The 9,396-nt window shown below is 39.9% G+C and overlaps 1 long non-coding RNA gene across 1 annotated transcript in view; it reads right to left on the bottom strand.

Annotated features, from left to right (window-relative positions):
- Nucleotides 1-2,300: 2,300 nt before the first annotated feature.
- The window catches only part of LOC116536908, a 17,468-nt gene continuing 10,372 nt past the window's right edge, over nucleotides 2,301-9,396 (bottom strand). The window contains exon 3 of the long non-coding RNA XR_004262865.1: nucleotides 2,301-2,535. This is a non-coding gene — a long non-coding RNA (uncharacterized LOC116536908). The remainder of the gene's footprint in view (nucleotides 2,536-9,396) is intronic.

Here is a 9,396-nt window from a genome sequence, read left to right on the forward strand (position 1 = left end):
CGCTGGCTTAAACAGCGGCACTAAGATTCATGGTGCTTTTTTTGCCCTGGAATCTACTGTCTTGGCTCCCTGCTCAGTCCCCTTTTTAAACAGATGAATGGGCGACTTCCCGTGGCTCCAATCACCAGCCAGAAGGGCACCAGGACCGGTGTATTTTGTACGGAGAACCGCTGCTCCGGGGCACCGACAAAGCGGCCGCGCAGGGCAAAGGAGGGGCCCCGGCCGGCACAGCCGCACTGGCCGAAACAGCTGCACTGGCGACCTGTGGAGCTCCTCCGTCTGGGAATTGCCTAGTCTGTGGGCAATAAAAATGCGGCATCCACTCACCCTCTGCGCTTTCACTGGGAGCTGCAATCCCAAGCTGTTCCTAAATGGCCATCTTGGATCCCTCCCCAGACTGGTTTTTTAAAGTGGGTCCCTGATCTCATTCTTCCTCCCTGAGTAGGATCTCCCAACCACCATTTCTGGCCAGTGTTCTCCAGCTGACATGAAGTTTCAAATCTCCCCGGGACGGACTTTTCAGAGGGAGGGGCAGGCCCCCATCTTTGCTGTTTGGCCAACTTAGCCGTTCTGGCCTTTGGGCTTTGGAGATTCTGAGGCAACCAGGGGCTGAAGCAGACCCCCAGCATAGCATAGCTGCTCTGCAAAAATGTGGCCAGACTTCTTTTTAAATTGGGTTCCCAATCATATTCCTCCTCACTGTGCAGGACCTTCCAACCAGGGTCTTCAGCTACCCCTACCAGTGTTCTCCAGCCAACAGAGGTTTTAAACTTCCCTGGAATGGAGCACCCAGAGGGAGGCACAGGCTGCCATCTTTGCTGTTTGGATGACTTAGCCATTCTGACCTTTGAGCTCTGAAGAGTCCAAGGTGACCAGGAGCTGAAGCAGACCCCCAGCACATCACAGCTGCTCTACAAACATGTGGACAGACTGTTTTAAGCAGGTCCCCGATCCCATTCCTCCTCACCGGGCAGGACTTCCCAACCAGGATCTTCAGCCATGCCCAGCAGTGTTCTTCAGCTGACAGCACTTTCAAACCTCCCTAGGACAGAGCTCCCAGCAGGAGGGGCAGGTGACTATCTTTGCTATTTGGGTAACTTAGCCATTCCATCTTTTGGGCTTTAGAGAGTCCAAGGCAACCAGTAGCTGGAGCAGAGTCCCAGCACAGCACAGCTGCTCTATGAAAATGTGAGGGAAATTCATAGCACTAAATGCTTGCATCAAAAAGTTGGAAAGATCTCAAATTTAACAACCCAACATCACAACTGAAAGAATTAGAGAAGCAAGAAAAAAATCAACCCCAAAGCCAGCAGAAAACAAGAAATAACCAAATCAGAGCTTAACTAAAGGAAACTGAGACACACACACACAAAAACATTCAAAACATCAATGAATACAGGAGTTGGCATTTTGAAAAAATTAATAAGATAGGCCACTAGCTGGACTAATAAAAAAGAAAAAAGAGAGAGATGATCCAAATAGAAATGATTAGAAATGATGAAGGGGATGTCACCACTGACCCCACAGAAATAAAAATAACCATCAGAAACTACTATGAACACCTCTTTCCACATAGCACTAGAAAACCTAGAAGAGATAGATAAATTCAAGAACATATACACCTTCATAAGACTGAACCAGGAAGAAACTGATTCCCTGCATAGACAAATAACAAGCTCTGAAATTGAATCAGTAATATTAAAAAATAAACTACCAACCATAAAAGCCCAGGACCAGATGGATTCACGGCCGAATTCTACCAAATGCACAAAGAAGAGCTGACACCATTCCCAAAGACTGAGGAGGAGGGACTCCTCCCCACCTCATTCTATGAGGCCAGCATCACCCTGGTATGAAAGTCTAGCAGAGACACAACAAAACAAGAAAACTTCAGGCCAATATCCTTGATGAACATTGATACAAAAATCCTCAATGAAATACCTGCAAACCAAATCCAGCAGCACATCAAAAAGCTAATTCACCATGAGCAAGCAGGCTTCACTTCCCAGGATGTAAGGTTGGTTCATCATATGCAAAACAATACATGTAATTTATCACATAAACAGAACTAAAGATTAAAACCACATTATTATCTCAATAGATGCAGAAAAAGCATTCTATAAAATTCAACATCTCTTCATGTTAAAAACTCCCAATAAACTAGGTATTGAAGGAAAATACCTCAAAATAATAAGAGCCATCTATGACAAACCCACAGCCAACATCATACTGAATGGGCAACAGCTGGAAGCATTCCCCTTGAAAACTGGCACAGGACAAGAATGTTCTTTCTCCAATATAGCATTAGAAATCCCAGCAAGAGAAAACAGGCAAGAGAAAGAAACAAAGGGGATCCAAATAGGAAGAGAGGAAATCAACCTATCCCTGTTAGCAGACACAATTTTATATCTAGAAAACCCCACAGTCTCTAGGCTTAAAAGCCCCTTCAGCTGATAAACAACTTCAGCAAAGTTTCAGGACACAAAATCAATATATGAAAAGCACTAGCATTCTTATACATCATCAACAGGCAAGCTGAGAGACAAATCAGGAAGGCAATCCCATTCACAGTTCCCACAAAAATAATAAAATACTTAAGAATACAGCTAATCAGGGAGGTTAATGACTTTTACAATGAGAATTACAAAACACTGCTCAAAGAAATCAGAGAAAATACAAACAAATGGGAAAACATCACATGCTAATGGATAGGAAGAATCAATATCATTAAAATGGCCATACTGCCCAAAGCAATTCACAAATTCAATGCTATTCCTATAAAACTACCAAGGATATTCTTCACAGAACTAGAAAAAACTATTTTAAACTTCATATGGCACCAAAAATGAGCCTGAATAAAAAAGGCAATCTTAAGCAAAAGTAACAAAGCTGGAGGCATCACATTACCTGACTTCAAACTATGCTACAAAGCTACAGTAACCAAAACAGCATGGTACTGGTACAAAAACAGGCACATAGACCAATGGAACAGAAGAGAGAGACCAGAAACAGGGCCATACACCTATGACCATCTGATCTTTGACAAAGTTGACAAAAACAAGAAATGGGGAGAAGACTCCCTATCTAAGAAATGGTGTTGGGATACCTGGCTAGCCATATGCAGAAGATTGAAGCTGGACCCCTTATTTATACCATATACCCCCTTATTTATACCATATACAAAAATCAACTCAAGATGGATTAAATATTTAAATGTAAAATCCAAAACTACAAAAACCCTGGAAGACAACCTATGCAATACCATCCTAGAATAGGAATGGGTAAAGATTTCATGGCAAAGACAACAAAAGCAATCACAACAAAAGCAAAAATTGACAAATGGGAGCTAATTAAACTTAAAAGTTTCTGCACCGCAAAAGAAACTATCAGTAAACAGACAACATACAGAATAAGAGAAAATATTTGCAAACTATGCATGTGACAAAGGTCTAATATCCAGCATCTACAAGAAACTCGAACAAATTTACAAGAGAACAACAACTGCATTAAAAAGTGGGCAAAGGACATGAACTGACACTTTTCAAAAGAAAACGTACTTGTGGCCAACAAGCACATATAAAAAAAGCTCAATATCACAGATCATTAGAGAAATGCAAATCAAAACCACAATGACATACCATTTCACACCAGTTAGAATGGCTATTATAAAAAGTCAAAAAATAGCAGACGCTGGCAAGGCTGCAGGGAAAAGGGAAAACTTATATACTGTTGGTGGGAGTGTAAATTAGTACAACCACTGTGGAAAGCAGTATATACCCAGAGAAATATAAATTATTTGACTATAAAGACACATGCATGAGAATGTGCGCTGCAGCACTATTCACAATAGCAAAGACATAGAATCAACTTAAATGTCCATCAATGACAGATTGGATAAAGAATATGTGGTATATATATACTATGGAGTACTATGCAGCGATAAAAAGAATGAAATCATGTCTTTTGTGGGAACATGTATGGAGCTGGAGGCAAACTAACACAGAAACTAACATAGATTCTTAGCAAACTTACACAGAAACCCAAATACTATATGTCCTTACTTAAAAGCAGGAGCCAAATGATGAGAACTCATGAACAAAATGAAGGGAACAACAGACTGGGGTCTACTTGAGAGTGGAGGAAATAACTAGTGTTAGGGTGCTAGGCTTAATACCTGGGTGATGAAATAATCTGTGCAACAAATACCTGTGACACCAACAAACCTTCACATGAACCCTGAATCTAAAATAACAGTTAAAAAAAAGGAAAAAAACAAAATGCAGCACAGAAAAAGGTGGGGGTAGAATTAGATGAGGCTAGAGACAGAGCTGGCTCAGATCATGTGAGGCTTTGCGGAAGTCATCAGGAGTTTGGTCTTTAAGAGCAATTGGAAGCCATTCCAAGCTTTCAAGAAACATGATCAGATTTTCATTTTTAAAAGCTCATCTGGATCAGTGTAAGAAATGTATTACCACCGGGAGGTGCTTCAGTCAACCTGAGATAGATGACAGTAGTGCCTACTCTAGGGAGCCAGTGAGTTAGGAGTATATGCATACTAGGGATATTTACGAGGTAAAATCCACAGGACTTGGCTGTGCTTCATGAATATATTAGTCAATCAGTCTTCAAAACAGTTCACATTTACTTAATCTTCCCACTTGCCATAATAACTACATTTTAGAAAAATTCTCTAGGCAAATGGTAATTTTTTAAAAACAGAAAATATAAAGCCCCATCTAATATTAGTGTTTTACAAAAAAGGCATATGAGCTTTTACACCTTATGGGCCTTATTCCAGATAGAAGATAAAGAGTCTTGAATTCAGTTATTTCTATCCCTGAGAATATATTTGTATGAGACTCTTCTAGTTTTCTACTTTATTTTCTGTATTTATTAATATGTAAATGTTAATAACCTCCTTTAATTTACAGCCAAGCTGCAGATCACCATTTCTCAAAGTGTGTTCCCCAGAACCAGGCCTTTTATTCATCAATAATGGTTAAATATACAACAATTTTCTTACTGGAAGCTTTGAAACCCTTTAATATGCTAACGCACATTGTGAATTTCCAAAGCAGGCATTTGGAGCATATCTCAATTCATGTGTCATGGAATGTGTTCCACTGAACATCTCAGTGGTCTGGCATACATAAGATCCCTTAAGAAACAGGCCATGTGCATCTTGGCTTAGCTCCTTGAGCAAAGTTTTGCATGTAACATGTCTTTATAATTTGTTAAATGAATGACAATATGGATTAAGAGTTGCAAACTTTAACACCAAGTCTTTTAGCTAAGTGACATGACAAAGGGTTGACAAATGCCCCATGCCTCTAATGAGGGCACATTAGAAGGACAGCCAGCTAATTTGTTGATATATAAAAATGTCAGTTTTTTAAGAAAAGCCAAAAATCCATATTTCTATATGAAATTTCACACTTTCTTAGTGCCTCAGGACAAACAGAACATACAGGCTACAAGTTTGAACTTCTAAGACATTCTAACACACATTACATTTCACTACTTAAAAAAAAAAAATGAACAGTCAGGGGGCAAGTTGCTTAGTGGAGTAACCAAGAATCCTCCTGTGAGATCCATAAAAGCTTTTCTTCCTTTTAAGGAACTTACAATTTTAATTTTCCATTATGAAAATTTCCATTTCTACTTTTTAATTTTCTACTTGAGGAACAGTAACTCCTTCATTGCCTGGAGGCATCATTAAGAGACCCTAAAAGAGATAACTTACCAAATAATACTGTCAAACTTTGAAAGAAATCATTATTTCATCTAGAAAAGCACATTTTCTCCCTGGTTCAGGAAAGATCAGGTCATTCAGGAATAAAGAGCAATAGAAAAGCAATCCTATTTGAGAAAGCACATTACTACACCAGAGGCAAACACTTCGATACGGCAATGCAATCAGACCAGAGTTTAATTACAGATGTGATCGTTTATCTGTTTTGCTAAAAAGACGAAATGTGACTGCATAAACTACAGTACAGTTATTTAGGACCTTATTTATAAACTTATTGGTTACCCATCCCAATTTTTTTCCTTTCTTACTGAGAATATTTGTCTATTTCAATACTAACAGGTACAAGAAAGTTTGTATTTCTTAAATTTTTCTAAAACTACGCACAAACATACACACACCATACACAAGGGTTTAGGTAGTCTATGCTTTGTTTCTTGCTAATGCTATTTCTATAATGGGTGCTGTACTATTTATTTTGTGATTAAAATTCTATTTATATATATTTTTCCTTTTATATCATTTAGAGGTCCAGCATGAATAGTGGGGAAAAAATTATGGTAGTAGTATGGTTTTATTTTGTAAAAATCGATTATTTTTAAATGAAGTGTTAACTTGAAAAAATGAGATTTTTTACTGCTAATGAAACTGTATATATAATAACACCTCTCTAATCTGAAGATAACTTGTTTCCTGACCTCAGCAGTGTAAAACATCCAATATCCAGGAAAATGGAATTTGAACTAATATGTCAACATGAGCCAAAATAGATAATAACAACAACAAATAATGCCATCACCTCTTGCAGCCAGGGCAGGTTGTCTTTAAATCCCTTTAAAAGACTTTCATAAACATAATCTCATTTGATCTTCTAAACAGCATTATAGTAGTTTCCCCTTATCCATGGGGGACATGTTCCAAGAGCCCCAGTGTGTGCCTGAAACCATAAATAGTATCATATCCTATATATACCACTTTTTTCCTATACAGACATATGATGAAATTTAATTTATATATTAGTCACAGTAAGGAATTAACATCACCAAATAATAAAATAGAACAATTATAAAAATATACTACAATAAAAGTTATGTGGATGTGCTCTCTCTCTCTCAAAATATCTTATTGCACTGTACTCATTGTTCTTCTGATAATGTGAGATGATACATGCCTACATGATACATGAAACGAGGTGAATGAAGTAGGCATTGTGTTGTAGCATTAGGCTACTATTTGGCTTTCTGATGACACTTCAAAAGAAAGATTATCTGCCTTGGGTGATCCTGGATCAGTGAGGTATGACTATGTCAATGATTGGATGTCAGAAACACATGATGTCAGTGACTAACCAGGTAGATAATGTAATGGTCAGGTGGATATACAAGACAAAGGGGTGATGAAGGACCTGGGTGGGACAGAGCAGGATGACGTGAGATATCATTGTGCTCTATTTTTTTTTTCCTAGATACGATGTGGGTACAGGTTTTTTGTTGTTTGTTTTTTTTTTGAGACGGAGTCTCACACTGCTACCCAGGCTGGAGTGCAATGGTGCAATCTCAGCTCACTGCAACCTCCACCTCTCAGGTTCAAGTGATTCTCCTGCTTCAACCTCCTGAGTAACTGAGATTACAGGCAGCCACCACCACCACACCCGGCTAATTTTTTGTATTTTTAGTAGTGACGGGGTTTCACTATTTTGGCCAGGCTGATCTTGAACTCCTGACCTCATAATCTGCCCACCTCAGTCTCCCAAAGTGCTGGGATTACAGGTGTGATCCACCATGCCTGGTCAAATGGCATGTGATTTAAAATTTATGACTCCTTTATTTCTGTAATTTTCCACTTACTATTTTTGGACCACCATTGACCACAGGTAACTGAAACCACAGAAAGCAAAACCACAGATAAGGAGGGACTACTATGTAATTTTAAAAAAAGTTGGCAAAATTATCCTCATTATTCAGATGAAAATTGTAGGGTTACCATATTTCATCCAAATGAGGACAATGATTGGAGCCCTATTAATAATTATGCCCAGACAACAAACACAAACTTGGGATGGTCAAAACCAAACCAGAACATATAGTCACCCTAGAAATACTATGCCATAAAGTCATGCTTTTGCTTAGGTAAGCTCCTCAGCCAGTCTCTAAGAGCTTATTTGCTCCTGCTAATAGCTGATGCACCTCCACCACGAGGCAAGATACTATTTGTGGCTGAGGGGAGCAAAGTCACTTTAGAAGGGTAGGGTTGACCCGAGAGTCTAAAACAGAAGAATTATGCTAACAGTACAAATCACAGTGACCAGGGCACTTAGTGAACTTGTGGCTAACAACAATCCCAAAGAAACCCAGCCTCAGCTCTAGCCCTTACTGTTGTAACAAGGAAAAACCCTACTTTTGTAAAGACCTGCTGGGTGACGAATGCCTGTCTGAGTCAATGAGACAGGCTGACCAATGTCCTTCTCACAGCAGATCCCATAGGGGCCCAGTCTCAAATCTAGCCCCTCTAACTTCAGTAAGGTACCTATACCACATGTGCAGAGGCCTGCTGTGAGGTATGTCCATCTGAGCTATCAGGATAGTCTTCTGGACTTTCTGGCCAGTATTCCCACTAGGCCCCAGTATCCTCCTTGGGTCTTCACCAGGATCATCTGGGCCAGAAGGCCACATGAACCTTGGAATCCTCACAAGACCTGGAGTAACCTGAGCTTAGAGTGTCCTGTAGTGCTGAAACAGCTACAGTGATCACAGGTTCAGGAAAATCAAAACAGTCTGCTTAGAATCCCTAGCAGGCCCTCTGAAAAGGGCAGGTACAAACAAAGCCAATTTGTAAAGGCTAAAATAAATACCTAATACCTCAATGCTCAGACATGGTCACATGTCACAAGCATCAAGAATGTTCAAAGAAATATGACCTCACCAAACAGACAAAATAAGGTGCCAGAGGCTGACCCAAAAAGTGGTAGAAATGTGCAATCTCTCAAACAAAGAATTTTAAATAGCTGTTTTAAGGAAGCTCAGCAAACTTCAAGAAAACACAGACAATTCAAAAATTTATCAGATAAATTTAAGAGAGAAGTTGAAATAAAATTTTAAAAAAACAAATCCTAGAGGTAAAAAATATAATTAATGAAATTTTCAAAATGCAGTGGAGAGAATCAACAGCAGAATTGACCAGTTGGAAGAAACAAATAGCAAGCTCAAAAACAGACTATTTGAAAATACAGGGGGAGGATCCAAGATGGCCGTTTAGGAACAGCTCAGGACTGCAGCTCCCAGTGAAAGTGCAGAGGGTGAGTGGACGCCGCATTTTTATTGCCCACAGACTAGGCAATTCCCAGGCGGAGGAGCTCCACAGGTCACCAGTGCGGCTGTTTCGGCCAGCTGCTTTGCCCCACGCGGCTGCTGTGTCGGCGCCCCGGAGCAGCGGTTCTCCATACGAAATACACTGGTCCAGGTGCCCTTTCAGCTGGTGATTGGAGCCATGGGAGGTCGCCCATTAGTCTGTTTAAAAAGGGGACTGACAAGAGATCGAGACCATCCTGGTCAACATGGTGAAACCCCGTCTCTACTAAAAATACAAAAAATTAGCTGGGCATGGTGGCACATGCCTGTAATCCCAGCTACTCAGGAGGCTGAGGCAGG

This window comes from Sapajus apella, unplaced genomic scaffold (genome assembly GCF_009761245.1).
Source record: "Sapajus apella isolate SASKATOON/1434 unplaced genomic scaffold, GSC_monkey_1.0 scaffold105, whole genome shotgun sequence".
Lineage (NCBI taxonomy): Eukaryota > Metazoa > Chordata > Mammalia > Primates > Cebidae > Sapajus > Sapajus apella.